A 19,196-nucleotide genomic window follows, 5' to 3' on the forward strand; every position below is an offset into this window, starting at 1 on the left:
TATAATAGTTCTCTGTGCCAAGGTGTCTCATTTCATCCATACCAGGCAGGGTCCTGATGCTTTCATATCTTTGCTCTAGAAATAAATTTTAAGTTAAATGTTTCAGATTCAAGGGGTGAGTCCATTAATGATTTTTGCTCATGAGAAGAGTTATGTCGAATAATATAAAGGTTGCTTTGGGTTGAAACTGTGATGAAGACTCGCAGATTTTTGTTTGGAAGATGAAAGCAGAAACTACTGGTGAGATAGCAAATTGCAGTTGGGTGACAGTACAATTCGAGAACTAAATTTAGAAAAAACAAATGTGTTTCCCTAATTAAAGCTGCTACTTTTTGTTGGAATTGCTACTATAAATGCTACTTGGGGACTTACACACTCGTGCAGTGCTCAAAGCCCACAGATGTGAGGGGATCCTATTTGATAGCGGGCTCCGCTAAGTCAAAATTCCCTGTCCATCAAGGAGAGCCATCCTTACCGTTACTGCCTCCCAGACATGAAGGAAGGTCACAGACAGCAGCAACTTCGTGATTCACAGCCTTGCCTGCTCTAGGCAGAAGCGTTTCTATGTCAGTCTGAAAAAAGCCAGAGATGCTGATTATCTGTCCCCTTGAAAATGGAGCTCTAACTACTGTAGCTGATGGCTTCAGCTTGATGCTTGTTTAGTCATGCTTCTTGGCCCCTGGGGACCGGCACCAAACAGAACAACAGGTCTTTGCCTTTGAACAGCAGCTTCTCACCTGTCTTCTCAGCAGAAACCAGCCTTCCCTCATGGCAGAGGTGAAGCAAGGAGATTTGGCTTTCTTTCCACCTACGGGGAAAAAGCAAATGTGCAAAACAGTAGCAGCAGTCCTTGCTTTCTTGTCCTTGAGTCTATTGCAAAGTAGTTGTTTTACTTGGGTTTTTCAGACTGTTAATTTGCAGACCTTTGTATGACTAAACCTCTTTTCCAGATTTTCAGAAACTCATCCCCATGACATACAATACTAGTCAGCACTTCTTGGGCATCTTTGAAGGACAAAGCTTTCAGAAAATACATCCTCTCTTTTTTCTTTTTCTTTTACAACAGTTCCATTTTACTGTAGGCAGGGGCGTTTGCTTTAAAAGCACGTACAGGCAGGGCTGTGCAGAGCAGGGATGCATGGCACCTCCCTAGGGCAGCTCAGGGCTCCTGCATCTCCCAGCTTTCTCCTCCCACACCCAGCGAAACACGTGCTAAGGTGGCCCCATTGTGAACCGCTGAGCCATAAGTTCCTGGTTTTCTGCAGTTTCCATACTGGCATTGCCCCTTTTCTTGGACTTCTCCATGCTTCAGCTCTCGTTGCTGTTGGTGAACATGGGACTTCATCTTTAAAGAGAACAAAAGAAATCATGTTAATCAAGAAAGTAAGATGTCTATTCGCTATTATTTCTTAGTATTATTTTCAGAGGAAATCTAAAAAAGCCTTTGGGAATTCTGGAAGAATGCACTGAAACGTATTTGCCACACAGCTTTGATAGATTTGTTTTTTCCCCAGTCACTTGAACACAAGGGCATGCATAGGATTTTTGCCACTGGCAAAGGGATGCCACTGTGTCATTTTATTTTCCACAGCTGTCTGAGAGCTGGGCTGTCGCAGCTGTGGCAACAGTCCCACCTCCCAGCCTGCAAAGAGTCTGATCAAGCTCGCTGATGGTGCTTTTGCCTGTTCCAGAGGCAGCTTGGGCCACTGCTTTCTCCCCTTGAAAATAAGCACTGCAGCCAACATGAAAATAACAGGATGCTATAATTATATTATATTTTTCTCTTGGTAATGAAGTCAACATTCAAGAAGATGTTGGCTTGATAACATTTCTAGCCAGTGTGCAAGCAGAGCCTGCAGTACTGCAAGCTGTGAAACAGATTTTTACATATGCTTTCCTCATCTAGGCCTTATTTACATTAGAAACATATGTAAGTGTATGTAGTACATTCAAGCTGTTCTCACACGGAAGGCTTTTCCAGTGCTGTATCCCAAACCACTGGTACGGCCCTCACCATTGTGGTATGAATGAAAAAGAGACCGCGCTCAAGCACGTGCAGTGGTGCTGGAGTGGCACACGGTGTCAACCTGTCAGAGGAAAGAAAGCCCTTTCAGACTCTTGGGACTCCATAAAAATCCAATTTATATGATCTGTCAGCAAACTATTTCTTTTGCTCTGTTAGATGACAAGCTGACAAAGCTTGTTTTAAAGAACGTTTTCAATTTGCTTAATAAATTATAAAAAGAAACTTGCAAATAGCTTATTTCATTTGCAGTGACATAAATCCCGAACTGATTTTTCAGTAGTGTTATGAATTATATAAAGTGACTTATAGGTTTCCTTGGCATCAGTTGTCTGTCTTTCTCCCTGAAATTAGACAAGCTAGAAGACAGAAAAGTAGGACAGCATTAAAAAAGGATTAGAATAAAACATTGCAGAGCAGGAGTATTTGGAACATTAAAATATAAAATGCTGGCAAACTACAAAGGAACGAGGAGCTAGTGGTTGAGGTCCAAGAAGGGACTGCAGGAATCCACATTTATTCTTCTTCTCTGTCACGGTCTGCCCAAGTAACCTTAAACCAAACTCTGAGACTCACTCTGCTGTTAGTGTCCATCAGTAAAACATGACCGATAAGGCTTCTCTGCCTCCCTCTTGGACTGTAGAGCACCCTTATGTATAGAGTGACAATCAGGACTGAGGGATTGCCATGGGGGAATCCCAGGAAAGATCATGAAAGAGCATCCTTTCCCACAAGCCTGGTCCTGTCTGCTTCATCTTCTGCAGGGTTCCCAAGCTTGTTTGGCTGTTGTGCTGTTGCCTTTGTTGCTGTCATCAGCAGCTAACCCAGTTTCTGTGCTTTACAGAAAAAAATAAATTGTTTTGTCAGCATCTGTAGGATCTGAATTAATAGTTTAATAATAATGCTCTGTGCTGAATCTATCCACAACTTGGGTATCTCAGGTAAAAATACAGAATGATTAAAGGCACAGGTGGATTTTGTTTCCACCAGAGAAAGACGAGTAGATAATGACATTTCAGGCAGAGACATAAGCATTCAAGGAACAAAACCATCTTGATACTATAGATCAATTTTTTACAAGCTATTCTACACAAATTTTGTTTATTCGAGTAGGTGATGTTTCCTGACAGAACCTCCTTCAGCTAGAGGAGCACACGGTGCCTCTTTTACTCTGGAGTTGTTTATCTTGGAAGGAAGGGCATCTACAGAGGGAGGACAAAAAGAAATTAGAAAAGGTATGGGAAGCCTGCTGATAACCCCCCCACAGCCAAATGTCTAAATTCCTCCCTGCAGTCAAGCCTCTCAATTTGACACTGTGAGAAAGTGTTAGTCCAGCAGAGAACTAGGAGCTTGTTTGTAGGCAGAGCTGTGTCCTTTAACCAGGCCAGCGTGTCAGTGTGTGCAGCTCCATAACACAGCCAGTGGCAGACACCTGGTGCCCCTCGTTCAGCTTTTCCACCTTGCAGTGCGCTGTCTGTGCTTGTCTTTCCACGGGATGGGCTAAGGTGTTTTTAAGATTCTTCACCTTATGAAGTGGTGAAGTAATGTCACAGCTGTGAAAGAGGAAAGCATTAGACCCCATCATCATTTGCTCGGTTGTATATCCAGGTGTTTTTGCCACAAACAGCACCCCTGTGGCTGAGAGGAGTCTGGTGGGCAGGGCAGAAGAGAGCAGTGCTTTGCTGTGAGCACAGGGCTGTGGCTCAGCACCGCTCCACCTGAGGACAAGGTGATGGTGGCTGCTGCCACTGACCCACACTCATGTGGACAGCTAGCCTCCTTTCCTATCTGTACACTTGTATGCATAACAATAATAATACTTCTTGTTTTCTAATCTTAAATACATGGTATGAAAGAAACTCTACAGGGAAGGATTTCTCCCCCCAGACCTCAGAGGTACCAGGGATCAGTCTTCACCTTGCACTGTGTTGTTTTTTTTTCTGAGCAAGTATTTCCCAGGTAAGCCCTGGAAAAAGAAGGCAAACTTAGGCACTTAGTTACCACTTCAAGGGATAACACTGGTATATGCACCTTTCCTGTCTCCTTCCCCTTCCTTTTGCTTTCCCCTTCCCCATCCCCTTCCTTTTTTTTTTTTTTTTTTTCCCAAGCATGCCAAAAGCAGCACTCTACCAAGAAATGGGGAACCTGGGCTTTTACTGAGAAATGTGTGTAAATCCAATTACTGCAGTTTTACCAATGCAGATCCTAAGCTTTCAGCAGTGTGCTTCACTTTATGCACAGCAGCTAATCTCATTGCCTTCACCAGGCCAGATTAATATATCTAATTTGTGCACCTCTAAGTGTGAAACAGAAGTGGTAGTCATATCAATAACAGTAAGCCATTTAGGCAGCTAGAGCTCATATTTTTCTCACATGCAAATATGCAAGACCACAGTGACCTGAAAAACCTCTCTTCTGATGGCATGAAGTGGCACTTGACTTCCTCAGTGTTCACAAATCGCCGTCTCATCTTGCTGTTACCAGACCACTTGTTCCGGAACAGATATTGATGGGAATTTGTTGCTTCAGAAACTCTGCTGCAGAGAAACTTTCTCTTATATCATGTTAGTTTTCTTTTTCCTTCTCCCTCTTTTGTTACAAACGTATTCCTACCATTCGTCTCAGTATTCAGAAGGATAAGATAATTTGTTGAATGCAGCAGAGCCTGGGCAAGGTTACTGCTACCAGGTCTTATAAATTAAACTCTCACAACTTTTGGGGGTGTAGGGAGTTGTCAGAAAACAGGGATTTATACTAGTACCACATCCTTTGTCATTACACTGCTGCTACTTTAATAAAAGTTGCTGACTTCCAAGGGAGCTGGCTTTTACGTCACTAAGAATAGTTAAAAAGAGTGGCACTGGATGCCTGCTCTGCTTCAGAATAGATTGTTTTTCACAGTGCTGTGCCCTTGTCACATAAATGCTCAGCAGATGATAGATGGCATTGTAGTGCTGTTTTACTTCTTTATGTTCCAAAGATCATTGATCCAGGCACGGTGTTCACGTTTACAGGGACTAGTGCTGTAGCCATAAGAAACCCGTGCATTAAACACAGCACAGCCAGCTGGTTAAAAGAGGTGATCTTCCACTGTATTTAGTTAAGGTGTGGCCTCACTCTGAATATTGTGAGTGGTTCTGGGTTCCATGATACAGAAAGGATGCTAAGATACTTGAAGGTGTCCAGGGGAGGGCAACCAAGCTGGTTACAGGGCTGGAAGGCATGTCCTGCAAGGAGAGCCTGAGGGCACTGGGTTTGTCCTCTCTGGAGGAGGCCAGGAGGTGACCTCGAGGCTCTCTGCAGCTTCCCGAGGAGGGGAGGCACAGGGGGAGGTGCTGGTCTCTGCTCCCTGGTCACTGGTGTCAGGGTGTGTGGGGACGGAGAGAGCTGTGCCAGGGGAGGGTCAGACTGGGCCTGAGGGAAAATGTCTTTAGTGTCAGGTGGTCACACACTGGAACAGGCTTCCTAGGGAGGTGGTTGATGCCCCGTGCCTGTCAGTGTTCAAGAGGTATTTGGAATAATGCCCTTGATAATACGCTTTAGCTTCTGGTTAGCCTGGAGTGGTCAGGCAGTTGGACTGGATGATCTTTGTAGGTCCCTTCCAACTGAGCTATCCTCAGCTTCTAGACCTTGATGTGGCAGTGCACCAAAACCATTTGGAATTGATTTTAGCAAAGCAGAAGTGTTGCAAGGTATTCAGTAATATGCAGAATTGTAATTTTGTACATTAGAGTAAATACGAGAATACAAAACAAAACAAGGCCATGAAAGTAAAAAATGTAAGCCTGTAGTTAAACAACTCATTTACAAAGGATGAAAGTCAGAAAGCATGAACAGTAATCAAACTATGACACAAATGTACACCCTACACTAAAGATAAGAAAGTGCATCACATGCAAGATTTTATACTCATCCGTTGTTTTCTTGGTTTTATTAAGCAATAAAGAGCAGTGATGTTCCTTCATTATTTGTCAGCTAGGGAAAGGCTATTACCATTTTTCCAACTCCTAAAACTCTGTGTCATGGCACAGTGGGGGATTCACAAGCTCTTTGATTAGGACGTAAATCACATGCAAATTAAAAAAAAAATAATAAAGAAAAAAAAAAAGGAAAGAAGGAAGGAGGGGAGGAAGGAGGGAAGGAAGGAAGGAGGGAGGGAAAGAGAGAAGGAAGAAAGGGAGGAAGGAGGGAAGGAAGGAGGGAAGGAAGGGAGGGAGGAAAGAGGGAGGGAAGGAGGGAAGGAAGGGAGGAAGGAGGGAGGGAAGGAGGGAAGGGAGGAAGGGAGGGAAGAATGGAGGAAGGAAGTCTCCTTGTAAGTGTGGTTCCAAATGAGACAGAAAGGAAGGCAAGATGTACTCCCCTGTTTTCTTGCTGTGCAGAGAAATTCCTGGATTTTGATGATCTTGTGGTAACATAACAGGATACAAGAAGGCACCAGAACAGAAAAAGTTGGAAAGGTGCTTTTTTCTCCACTAACAGATGAAAATCAGATTTCTTAATGTGAGATTCTATCAAGGGGGAAAAAAAAGGTATAATCTTAGAAGCACTGACATAATATTTAAATATGTAACGCTTGAATTTAAATAATTTAATTATTACATATTTAATATGTAATAATAATTCAAGATGAGTCAATAATTTAATAATTACAGTTAAATATGAAATACTTTTAAAATACACATTCCACAGCGTTGCTATGCAGAATGGCGGTACACACAGATAACTACATTTAGGTTTTATTTATATTTTGGAACATACTAATGCTGGACTTGAGAAGGTAAAGTTTTTCTCTCCTCCATCTTGTCCAGGACTGCTATATGCTTGCTATAAAAACAGTAACTTGGAGCCAGAGCATAAGAAACAGCAAAATGAAACATTTCCCTTTCCTTAGCATAGCCTTTCTACACTCATAAGCAACAGTTCAGGAATCTGATGTTGAAAGTTGCATTCATAGTCCTGTACAGTAGCAATTAATAAATTTTGTCCAGTTCCTCTCTAAATCTATATATCATATGCATACATGTACATAAACCTCAGTGCTATAGCATATTAGCACCTCAGAAACATCCCCAGCTCCACCTTAGGTACATGCTCAGATGCACCTCAGAAAAATCCCATATATATGTAGGTCAGTTTTGCTAGTACTCCCTGCAGCCTAGCATAAGAAAAGGAGAAAAGGAAACCAAAAAACTTGTTTTGAAAACGTCAAAATGCTTCGTGTTAATGCTGTTGGACTAGAATGGTTTGATGCTTCATTCAAAACAACAGCTTTTGGTATAGAGTGGAAGCAAAATTAAGGGAAAAAAAATTGAAAGGAGTTTAATTACACCCAACATATTTTGTTTTAGTTGAATGAATCATCAGATTGTTTAGGTTGTTTTCATCTGCGAGGATAATGTTTGTTTTGGCTTGATTAAAGCTGTTTGTTTCCAAGATTAGGGGAGGCCTCTTACTGTAGTCCTTACTGTCTACCTGTGGACCTAAACCCCTGCCTTTAAACCGCTGGTTCAGTCTGGATCTCTGCCCTTTCTGAAACCCTTCAAATAAGGGTTATCAGCGTGTTCCCTCCTGGACCATGAACAATTGCAAATGTGGCAAGTGTCCTTGGGCCAACCAACGGCTGATATCTATGCAAGTGGAGAGCACACTAAAAACTTTATTTTACTAAATGTGTCTGCACAATTTTATTTATTTATTGGTCTATTGTTTCTGTGCATTTTCCTCATCAGAGCAAGGTCAACAACTCTTAAGCCTGCCTAGTTTTTGTCATACTGCATTCTTTGTGATACAGTGTTTTGTTTTGTTTTGTTTTGTTTTGTTTTCCAAAGGGGTCCTTTGTTTGGGTTTTGGGAAAGAGAAATAAGACAGCAACAACATTAAAAAAAAAAAAAAAAAAAAAAAAAAAAAAAAGCCTTATTGTCTTATTTTAATCCTTGAATAATTTAGATCACAAACAGAACAAATTACGTCAACAAGCATCTACCTAGTGAGTTAAATAGCTGTGAATTTTCTCATTTTAATTCCTCAGTATTTGGATTATGCTATCATAATCCAAAACCAGGAACAAACTTTTTATGTTATTGTCCTAATGATCACATCTTTTGTCTTAAATGAGAGAGAGAGGTTGATTGACTGCACCACAGTCAGGTGGTGAAGAAAGGCTACAAGGTTTTTACTGATGGGAGCTGACACACTGATGGGAGCTGATGGGAGCTGACACAAAATGCCTGGATAGTGTCATTCCCATTTGAACTGGAAAACCCAATCACTTAATGCACACCCAGGTTTAGAGAGGCAGAATTTCACCTATTTGTTCATAAGATACAGCAAAGGCAAATCAAGTGGAGCTGTGAGTGTGCAAAGGTGTGACATGCTTGGGAAACAAAGCCTTAGTGACCCAAATTCTCCTGTAAATAATATGTCTGAGTAAAAAGAAAGGAATTCACAGAAAATGTGTCTCATACAACCTGCATAATTGCTGTTCTTTCTAAAGAGTATTTTTTCTTCGAACTATTCTAAAGTGACCCAATAGCATGTAAGACTTAACTTGTTGCAGAAACCATATATACGTATTTTTAAAGACCACTCACAAGGTTCTGTTTGTTCCAGCAGCTCCACAGTGAACAAGACTTCTTGTTATTATTTGTTTCTTTGCTGGTTTTTATTTTTGTTTTGGGCAAGCTTTCATAAGTCTCCTTCTTTCCTGAAGACCATTAATTCTCTAGTGCCTTCTGTTGAAAATACCACAGAAGTTGGGAACTTTTATTACATTAACTTTGTTTGGATCTCCTTCAGTGTCTGGGTGGTGAGACTGTTTTATGCTTTGTTAGTGGTGCACATCTAAATGGCATCAAGTCTCATAGGATGACAACCACTTCATTGTGCAAGGTGTGCTACAGATTGGAGGATGTGGATGGTCTTGCACTAAGGCACTGGATCAAAAGTCAGAGGACATGGCTTGCATTGTTTGCTCCGTGAACCTGAGATCTTGTCTCATATACCTGTGCTCTACAAGGGTGTTTTCATGAACAATGTTTTTCATGTTTGATCAGATACTGTATAAGGGCCATAAATTAAACTCAATAAAAAATGTGGCTTCCTCTAATTGTCTTAGCAAATTCAAGGGAGTCTTCATATAATCATTCCTAGTGCTTTCTACTCCAGTCCGTCTGAAAATAATAGAAACGAATTCAAGCTGATTAGCTGATATTCTTCCTACGCTGAGAGGTTAGACTACCATTTTATTTTCTTGCAGGAGAAATAGTCAATGGTGTTGATTGAACTTGGTTTATTTTCACTACAGTTCTTTATCATTTTATTAACCAAATAGAGAGCATCTGTCCTCATCATTGTCAGGGCAGGTGTTCAGTAAAGACCCAGACTGAAGACTACTGAAGTTCATGTGAGTGTTTTTACAGACTCTGAGAGAAGATAGTGATTGAAATGAAAAATAACCTCAGAAATTTCTCTACCCTCCAGGCCAGCATCCTCACTCATAGACAATCTGTTTATTTCTTCAGTTTGAAGTCAACAAGAGTGAGATTTCAATGGGAGAAGACTCATTTGAAAAATCCAATATAAAGTGTCCAAAACACAGCAGCAGAGGATAAAAACAAAAATAAAATCTGAAACAACCAGTAATGAGCAGTATTCACAATGGCAAATGTGCAGAGGCAAAGTGAACAGAATCTGAAATGAATGACACAGCCTGTTATAAGAAGCAGGATTCTTTTATGCTGGATTTACTTTTCTTATTTTAGGGATTGATTTTAAATGGCTCAGAAAATGCAAGAAAAGGAAAATACCATGACAGGCAGTATTTATACCTGGTGGGCTTTGTGAGTACACTGGAAGCGCACTTCTCTGAAATTCCTGAGCACATATTACAAAGAGAAAATGATGATGGGTGTTTTCTCAAATTGTTTTGTTTATGGCCTCTTTTCAAAGGAACAGAGTCCTTCCTCCCAGGCACTTCCCAGATCTGGGGTTGCAAATTGAATGATTCCTTCCCCAGACCTCTCAGCTGTCCCTCTTCCTTTTCCTTCAGCTATTCGTTTCCCTCAAAGGGCGTAGCACACCATCTGGGGAACACCAGACCAGTGTTTTGGCTGCTATTTATTTGCACTTTCTCCTTCATGCTGAAAGTCCCAGTACTTTCAGCGTTGAATTTGAATCCCCTTTTGTCCTCTGCTGTCAATGATTTCTTGTCAATCTACCTATAGAAATAATAACAAGCAAACCAAATAGTAGAAGTTCAGTGATTTTGTTTCAAATTCTCTGTCTACCCTGACAGCAAGACTAGGCAGTATCTGCAGGTACACACACATGCTTGTACAAGTCCTCATAATTTTCTACTGTAACTTATTTCTTTGCATGCCCTATATAATCTTTAGATAAATTATTGAACTAAGTACTTTTCCTTTCCATTTTATAGGGGGCTTGATTCATTTAGACTCCTTTCCAACTGTGTAACTGTTCCCCTTTGCACATGAGAAGAAAATGCCGATGAATTTATTATTTATGGAGAACAAATATTAATAGTTCATGATGAATTTGGTATGGTGGTTGCAACAGAAAAGTTTCTAGGAAAAACAAACAAACAAACAAACAAAAACAAACAAACAAAAAACCTACCTTGTGACACACCTTTTACTGCAAATGCTTTTACTGCTTAACATTCACTGTGTGAATTATACTTGATGGATGATGACTTTGGTTTCATTCTGCTTTGACACCAGCAGTGACTGCTAACACAGTGATTAACTAAAAGCAATGGCATCATTACTGAGTGAGTCATTAGCATCCACAGAGAAAAGCATTAATGAGGAGGGGAATAAAAACAATTGCTTAGAAAATGCACAAAGCACAAGATGGAGTATTTTAATTTGTTCAAAAATAGTTGCTGTTCCCCTACCCCTATAATTAAGGTTTTATTAATTTAGGATGGGAACGGATAAGAGTGTGGAGCTTTGTGTGTCTGCACCAGATCAGTGAGAAGGAGAGAGAACGCAGTGAATCACAAGCACCAAAACCACTTCCAGAAGGAGAGGTTCCTTCATGGCACAGACCGTGGGAGAAATGAGTATCAGCTTCCTCTGTATTGATGCTTACTTCTATATCAGCTTTTTCTAGCATGCACATATGGACAATGTCAAAAACTGACAGTTAAATCAAGTCTGATATGATTTATTTTCAGTAGACTACTAACAACAATAAATAACAGGCAAAAGATGCAAAATCCTACATCTTTTCAGGTCAATGGGGGGAGTTTTACTATTAATTTCAGTACGTATGGGCATTCAACCATAACGTAATGATGACGCAGCACCATACTGAGTATATCTGTGTTGAAACTATGTCCAGAAAGTTCTCAGGCAAACAGACGCTGAAATTAAGGATGAACCCAATGTATTGTAGTTAATGAGCCCTGTATCAGGCTCCAAGTCTGGGCCTGACAAAGGGAATTTTTTCTCAGAAAAATCTGCATTGACATCCTGAGATTCTCTGCAGAAACATTGTACAGAATGGCAGAAATGCAACATTCCCCAGTTAATTCCACTGAGCATATTTAAAGGAAACAAAGCATTGACCTTGTCTAGATCATTCAATTGGATGGGTGGACAGGAAAAAGGACTTGCATTTCCAACACATCCAGAGAGAGATCACAACAACAAGGGAGCAAAGATTAAAGACCCATCCCTGACAGGTTCTGTGTGTCTTGAATCACGGAGTCAGAAAATGACAGAATAATTTGGGTGGGAAGGGATGTCCCGAGGTCCCATCTGCTCTGTCTTCCTGCTCAGAACAGGTACTCGGGGCTAGGTCCAGTCAGGTCTCCTGAGCCCCCTGGGTTAACCTCTGTGGAAAGACTCCTGTGAACCTCAGCAGGATTTCACTCCAGCACTTCAGGTTCAGATTTAAGAAGCCATTCATCTAAAGATTCATCTTCAAGAAAAATTCATCTAAATCCCTGGGACAAAAGTTTGCTGTTGGCTCACTCTTCTCTGTCAGGTAAACCTGATAGGAAATATTGGGCATGGGGATTGGGCTGAAAATTAGGTGTGGTTTAGGATTTTAGTCTTCTTGAGTCTAGGGGTTGTCATGGCCTGGCCTGTTCTGCTCAGTGTTGGTCCATGTATTTCAGCAGCCAGAAAGGGGAATGATTTGGCTAAAATCTCAGGATTCCTGCATATTAACTGGCATGCTATGTAAGTTCACAGGTTAAAATCTCAGCACTGAGGATGTATTGCAACATTTTTGAAGGTGAAACACACACACACACACACACAAAAAAAAAAAAAAAAAAAAAAAAAAAGGAAGAACAACAGAATAGCTGGAGGCTTGCATCTGTCAAACCCACTAGGTGTTTTGCATTCTGTTTACTAAACAACAGCTGTAGCCAAGCAGTTGGATGGCCCAACTATTTCCTCACTGATCTTGAATATAAATCCATTTTTGCTCAGAATTATATTCTAATTTAACACTTTAATACCAATTTCAAGATGATTTGGAGATAAGACAAAGCAGAGCTCGTTTTAAGGAATCTGTGGGCTTGGATATCAAAGATGGTAGAATAACATTCTAGGTAGTACTTATGCAGACTAGCTAAGTGGGGCTTTAAAGCTTTAATTGCTAATGCCAGAACGACGCAGTATCCAAGTGTCACTCCAGTGGTTCAGGTCTGGGCCAACACAGCTGAATTTGGGTGGTTGCTCCATTTGAGTACAGCACCAACTGGGGGACCTCCATACCTCACTATATAGGATAGGTGTGCCTTAGGATCTTCTTGGTGCTAGTGTTATCATACATTAAAAGTAGTTAAGCACTCAGCAGGAGATTGGACCAGATGATCTCCGGAAGGCCCTACTAACCTAAATTTTTGTGCAATTTTGTGAATTGCCAGGCTACATTTTAAGACTATTTTCCCTGCTCTCCAGCTGAGGTTTTAAGTAACTTGGCATTGCAAGGGCTGGTGATTCAAGGTTGTTAAAGGAATAGTTTAGGTCAAACCTGTCCTGAAGTTGTCCTGGTCTTTCATGTCAGATCCAGTTATGTGACTCCCATGATCTTTTTGGAAAGCAGCAACATCGTGTTTTTAAGAACAGCTCTGTGTAAGAACCTAGTTCATTGGAAGCCTGTACCTACAAGTATTCCAGGTCAACAGGACATTGCAATGTCTAATTTTCAGTCATGCTTCTCTCTAGGCCATTTATTTCCTTATTAAATTCATAGGGATAATTAAAAAACTAATTCAATAAAATGCAGCAAGTAAGAAAGGAGATATCTAGACAAGTTAATGAGTCTTATCATTCCTTACCCATGCAAAATGGTGCAGTTTGAACCACAAGGCTTGAGGAACCTTACCCCAGAGTATCTCACAGCTGTATTGTCTATTAGTCCTCTGGAGATGGAGTCTAATACCATGCAAACAGCAAAGAGAGTAACACAGATCTTCCTGTCTCAGGTGACCCCTCTAAAAAGTGATTAAGGCAGTGAAGAAAACAGTATCTCAACCATGGCATCAATTTCACCCTTCAGATATGACAGGATGATGGACATTCTCTAACAGCCCCAGCAGGGCCCACACCAGGATCAAAGGAGGGATTGACCTCCCTCAGAAGAAGACTTTGTGGGGCTTCAGTGCGGCAAGCAGGAACCTGAGGAGCTTATCGGAGGCAGCACCAATGCCCAGAAATGTGAGGTAGTTTGAAGGTTGAAATTATGCTTTTTAAGAACACATATATTTTGGGGACAATAGAGTAACTAAATTGATTTGTGAAGTCAGTTTTCTTGTTTGGAATGGGCCCTCTTTTTTATACAAATCAACAGATACATAAACAGAATATGAGCATTAAATTATACTGTATAACACATAGCACTTCAGGGTGGAAAAGAATAATCTGTCTCATAGTCTTTAAAACTTGTGTAATTCTAGTTGAATCATATTTAAAATCTATTAATCATTTAATTGCATGTTTTTCTTTTAAATTGATGCATATTTTCCAACACGTTGTCATGTAGTACTTTTTTATGTTTTTGATATAAGAAAAAAAAGTTAAATACTAAAAGCAATGATTTTAGAGAGTGAAAGGAAAAGAAAATGAAAGCAAAAATATCTCATCACTTCTCTGCCTGGAAAGGAAAGTAGTTCAAACTGATTATCATTTTATCTGTAAGTGTTGCAGGCTTCTGGTTACCGTGAACCCTGGAAGCCCTGTGCATTTGCACTTCAGTTTGGCAAACAGAAGCCTTGCTGTTCTCTTTGTTCAGAAAGGTTTAGTTCAGAATTAACAAGCTGATAAAATACGTTGCTATAAATGTTTATAAGAATCTGTGACAGGTCACATCACTACGTTGTCATGGTGATGAGGAGTGCAGATGTCAAATGAAAACTAGAAAGTGGTATATATGATGGTCTGATTTTGAAAAAGATTTTATTAAAGCGGCTTTCAGGGGGCTCAGATGTTCTTTTTTTTTTTTTTTTTTTTTTTTCCAACAGATTGCTTAGACTTCAGTAGCCAGAGGCCCAGTGCAGAGACGCACTGCAACCCTTGGTCTGCTGGTTTCAGTGGTCCGTGGACATGGCCATTGGGAAGGTACTGATGTGAGACAAATGCATTACTTTTCTCATTGCACAGTGACAAATTCCTCCTGGGGACTGAAGCCATACAGCTGCTTGAAGTACATATAAAATTAATGAAGATTATTTTTAGATGACTGTATTTGATGTATAGCAAAAGGGATGGTACTCTTGGTAAAATTTGCTTCTATCTGAAGTGTATTTTCTATCATTGCCATTGACCACATTTGTCTCTGATATCTCCCCTGCAGCCTAGCTATTTCTTTCCACTGTCCTCAACAAGGTGAAGCCAAACCCAGTGCTGAGGAAGTGGAAAGAAAAGGGGAAGAAATGTCACATTGTGTTGCACTGTAGGTTTGATGGAAAAGCTGTGGTGTTTCAGCCTCTGGAACCAAGGAATCAGTCAAGATTTTTCAGGTCAATCCTGAAAACAGGTGCTTCCTTTTCAAAGTGCATACCATATATGCAAAGTGTGTACCATACCACAATGTCTAGCAGTACTATATTTAATTTTATATATTTTCCTTATTAATTACCTACCACGTAATAACCAGGGGAGAGAAGGTTGCTTTCTAGTGCTGAAACCAGCCTTCCCTCAGTCCAGTCAAGTCACTCACATCTGAGATTACTCTGACTGTGCTGCAGTAGCAATTACCCCGGGATGTGAAATCTTGTGGCAGAAAACACACAAACATGTATGCATGTATGTATACAAATACTGCCACAATCGATCAATAAGAATTAAATTTCTAATTTACTCAACAGAAACATAGATTAAAAATAATACTTCACATAGAAATTGCTGACAATGTAGTACAAAATTTAAAAGGCATCATTGTATCTACTGAAGGTGAGGGAGACTGACTGCAGATCAATAGTAGCATTGATCAGGAAACGAGTCTATGACAAGGATGAAAATATCAAAACCATTCCTCCCTTGCTGTTCTGACTTTGTTCCAGTTTTTAGTATCTTCTGTTATCTACTTTGTGCTTGCACCACAGAGGGATGTTTTTTATATATGTGTTTGACATAAATTCTTTTTTTCCTTTGTCATGCTCTAAAACCAGTTCTGCTCAGCTAAGGCTGCATCCCTTCCATGACTTATACTTGTCTGCTAGTGAATTTTATTTATATCCCTGGGACCTCTGCTGTTATGCCTCTCAGGCCTTTCAAGGCCTCCATCATCACTATTCGCTTGTTCCCTTGGCAGCCGAGGCCTACAGGTCTCCTGGTGACATTTTGCGTTCACAGAACAGTCCCTCCAGGGCCCTCTGAGCTGAGCACCCCCGCTGCAATCCCTCCCAGCTCTGCTGGGCCTGAGGAGGAGCTTGGTCTGTATCAGTGTCATTAACAGAGCATCTTACCTGCAGATTGTCTTGCCTTACCTTCTCATGAATGACACCAGCTGACTGGATGTGGAGGAGATCCAACCATGCCTACCACCAAAATCCAGGTAGGGCAGGACATCCTTCAGTTATCTTTAAGGACTGACTGTATCTTTTACCTCATGCTCAGCTTTGGAGCAGAAGATGCAATGTGCAGACAGTAGATGACTATATGATTTATCGAGGTTCCCATCAGGAGGTTACATGTGTCTTCTGCATGTAATAATGGAGGGATAACTGCAAAGCTGGATTATTTCTTTACTTAGAATGTTTTTCTTATGCAAATTCAATAAGCAGATTATTGAGAGGATACCTTTGATGTTTTCCCATCAAGCATTCAATTACTTGAACTTTTACAGCTGCCTCACCCTTCTCCTGTGTGCAAACAGATAAAAAATACTGAATAAAAAAAAATATATAAAATAATATAAATGTAATAAATTGTAATAAAAATAAATTGTAATAATAAATAATAAATAAATAGTATAAATTGTAATAAAAAATTACAGAAAACAGTCCTACAGAAATCTTATGCAAGACTTCATTCTCCCACCACTTTTTTTTTTTCTTTTTATTTATTTATTTTTATTTTTATTTTTTTTTGGCCTCCAGGGAAATGGCCACCAGGAAAGGTCTGGGCAGAAAGACATGAACATGTGGCGTAAGAGAGGCTGAGAGAAATGGGTTTGGTGAGACAGGAGAAGATATGGCTTTTGGGAGGAACTAACGACACTCTTCAACAACCTTATGTATTAGAAAATATCTTCTTAGAGGTGCACAATGAAAGGACAGGAGGCAACAAACACAAGATGCAACAAGAAAAAAATTGATTGGACATACGGAGAAAAAAATTTCACAGATCAGGCCCTGAGACCAGTGACAAAGATGCTGTGCACCCTTGGTGGTATTGATGCTCATCTGGATGCAGCCCTCAGAAATCTGCTCCATTTCTGTGATTTGAGATTTAAATTGGAGGTATGAAGCAATGTTGCAACAAGAGAACCCAGGCTTCCCCTGTACAACATAATATCCCAACAGATTTCCTACTTTGTTTTTCTGTTTAGATTTAGTGGCATTTTTAGCCTCTTCTTTATGTTGACTGGTCAATAACTATAACATCACACTTTACAGAAATGTCAGTGCATTTGGCTTTAAATATTTCGGCCTATCTCTTCTTTAGGTCTGTGAAATATTTTCGCTCAGCCAGAGACCACTTCAATCAGCAACATAGACGTTTCTGCTACAGATAAAACTTACAGGTCTCTCCAGGAGCACGAGCATAAGCAAATTTCATTTGCACAACTCACAGCCAGTACTGTGTTAATGCTGGAAAAGTTGGGACCGACTGCCATAAAATTTCCCCCTACTTTATTTTCCCAGTAGGATCTACCCTGCCAAAAGGCCAAAACCTGGGGACTGCTCAAAGACCAGCATCAGGTTCCTCTGCACAATACTTTGCAGAGTATTTCAGTTGAGGATGTCAGACTTCCCCACTTGCCCACTCCCTGTCCAGACACACCATATCCTCTTCCCTTGATATTAGCCGAAACATCTCCTACATCTAATGTCAACCACAGCCACCATGAACCTCCCCAGACTCAAGTACAGTTGGTATTTTGGGCTGCTCTCAGTGCAGTATGGACACCACTCTAAGATTGCCATCTTAGAGGCAATGAGAGGGAAGCATGGAGTCTAAGTATCATTAGCTTGGCTTTTGAGGTTTGACCTGTTAGCACGAGCTGGCCTTTTGAGCTCCATCCTGTTGAGATTTCATCAGGGACTTTTTGCCCTGCCCAGGAGATGAACCCCCAAGTGCAACATAAGCAGTTCTGCTCAGTTGGTTGTGTAAACAGAGTGTATTTCTGACATCACCAGATCCTGATGGGCATGTGTGTGGTGGGAAGAGAAAGAACAGAGTCAAGACCAGAGGGATTTACTTGAAGTGCGGTGATAATTTATTTATACTTTGAAGATCAGCTAGTAGCAAACATCTAAATAATTTTAAGAGAGTTACAGTCCTCAAAGTTTTCCACCGTTTCCAAACCCAGTGCTCTTTGGCTGAGAATACATCTAATCAGACAGTGATTCAAACTGGTGCATTCTCACTGCAGACTTTTCTTTCCCCCAACAATTATACTGTTTTATGTGGGCCACAGATGTTCTGCCACAGCGAATAACACAGAGATCTGTGAGTTTCTTTTTCAGAGGTGCGTTACCAAAAAAATGTGATTAACAATGATGACTCGAGAAAGGGACTGAACATGTATTTCTCAACAGAAATGTCAGAGATAAAAAGAGAGTGGTTGAAAAGCACTTACAACAGACTATATGAATAAGGTACGTTTGCATTAACCTGTGATGCTGTGAAAAAAAAACACAAACAAACAAACAAAAAAACAATAACAATAACAAAAAATGTGGCCTGAGCCTTCCCAGAAGCCCACGGAGATACCTGCAGGGGCAGCCCAGATGCAGCCAGCTTGATGTTTGGACAGAAACTCAGTGACTGAAAATAATGTTATTGAGCAGGTGCACCAAAAGAAACTGAAAAGGGTTCTAGAGGTCAGAGTCAGTAAGAAGAAATCTCATACATTAATTCAAGTATGCTAGCCTCCTTCACATTATTTCCAGATAAACAGAAATATGACTCATTTCCAGATATAAAATAAAATAAAATAAATAAAAGACTTGAATGACTTGATAGAATGGCAAAGGGACTTTTCAAAAAGCAACTTCACTCTAAGTGCTCTGAGGACATTATTAAAAGCATGGTTAGCTGACAATCTGAATTAATTTCTCTGTATACAGACTGACATATTGCTTCACCCAAATGCTACCTTTGGTAACCTGGCTCTTTGCCTAGCCATTTCAGATGACATTTGATCAGAAGCCTTAAATGAAACAGTGATCACAGGGATTTCAGTTTAAATCATTTCACTGAGTAGAGGATAGTAGTAAAGGCTGTAATTATTCATCAGCTATTGGATGATACTCAGCTTCTGAAATCAAGGAAAACCTTCAACTGACAGTAACAGGCACTACTGTGGAATTAGGAGTGATGGGATGTGGCCTTCATTTTCTATAACTGTCCCAGCTGCTACCACAATTATGATCATTATTCCTTCCAGAGCTAATGCCCCTGATATGGAAGGAAAGGGGGGATGTTTGGCTAATCTGTTGCTGATGGCTTAAATGTTGAGACTTCTT

The sequence above is a fragment of the Oxyura jamaicensis genome, chromosome 3, assembly GCF_011077185.1.
Source record: "Oxyura jamaicensis isolate SHBP4307 breed ruddy duck chromosome 3, BPBGC_Ojam_1.0, whole genome shotgun sequence".
NCBI classification, from domain to species: domain Eukaryota; kingdom Metazoa; phylum Chordata; class Aves; order Anseriformes; family Anatidae; genus Oxyura; species Oxyura jamaicensis.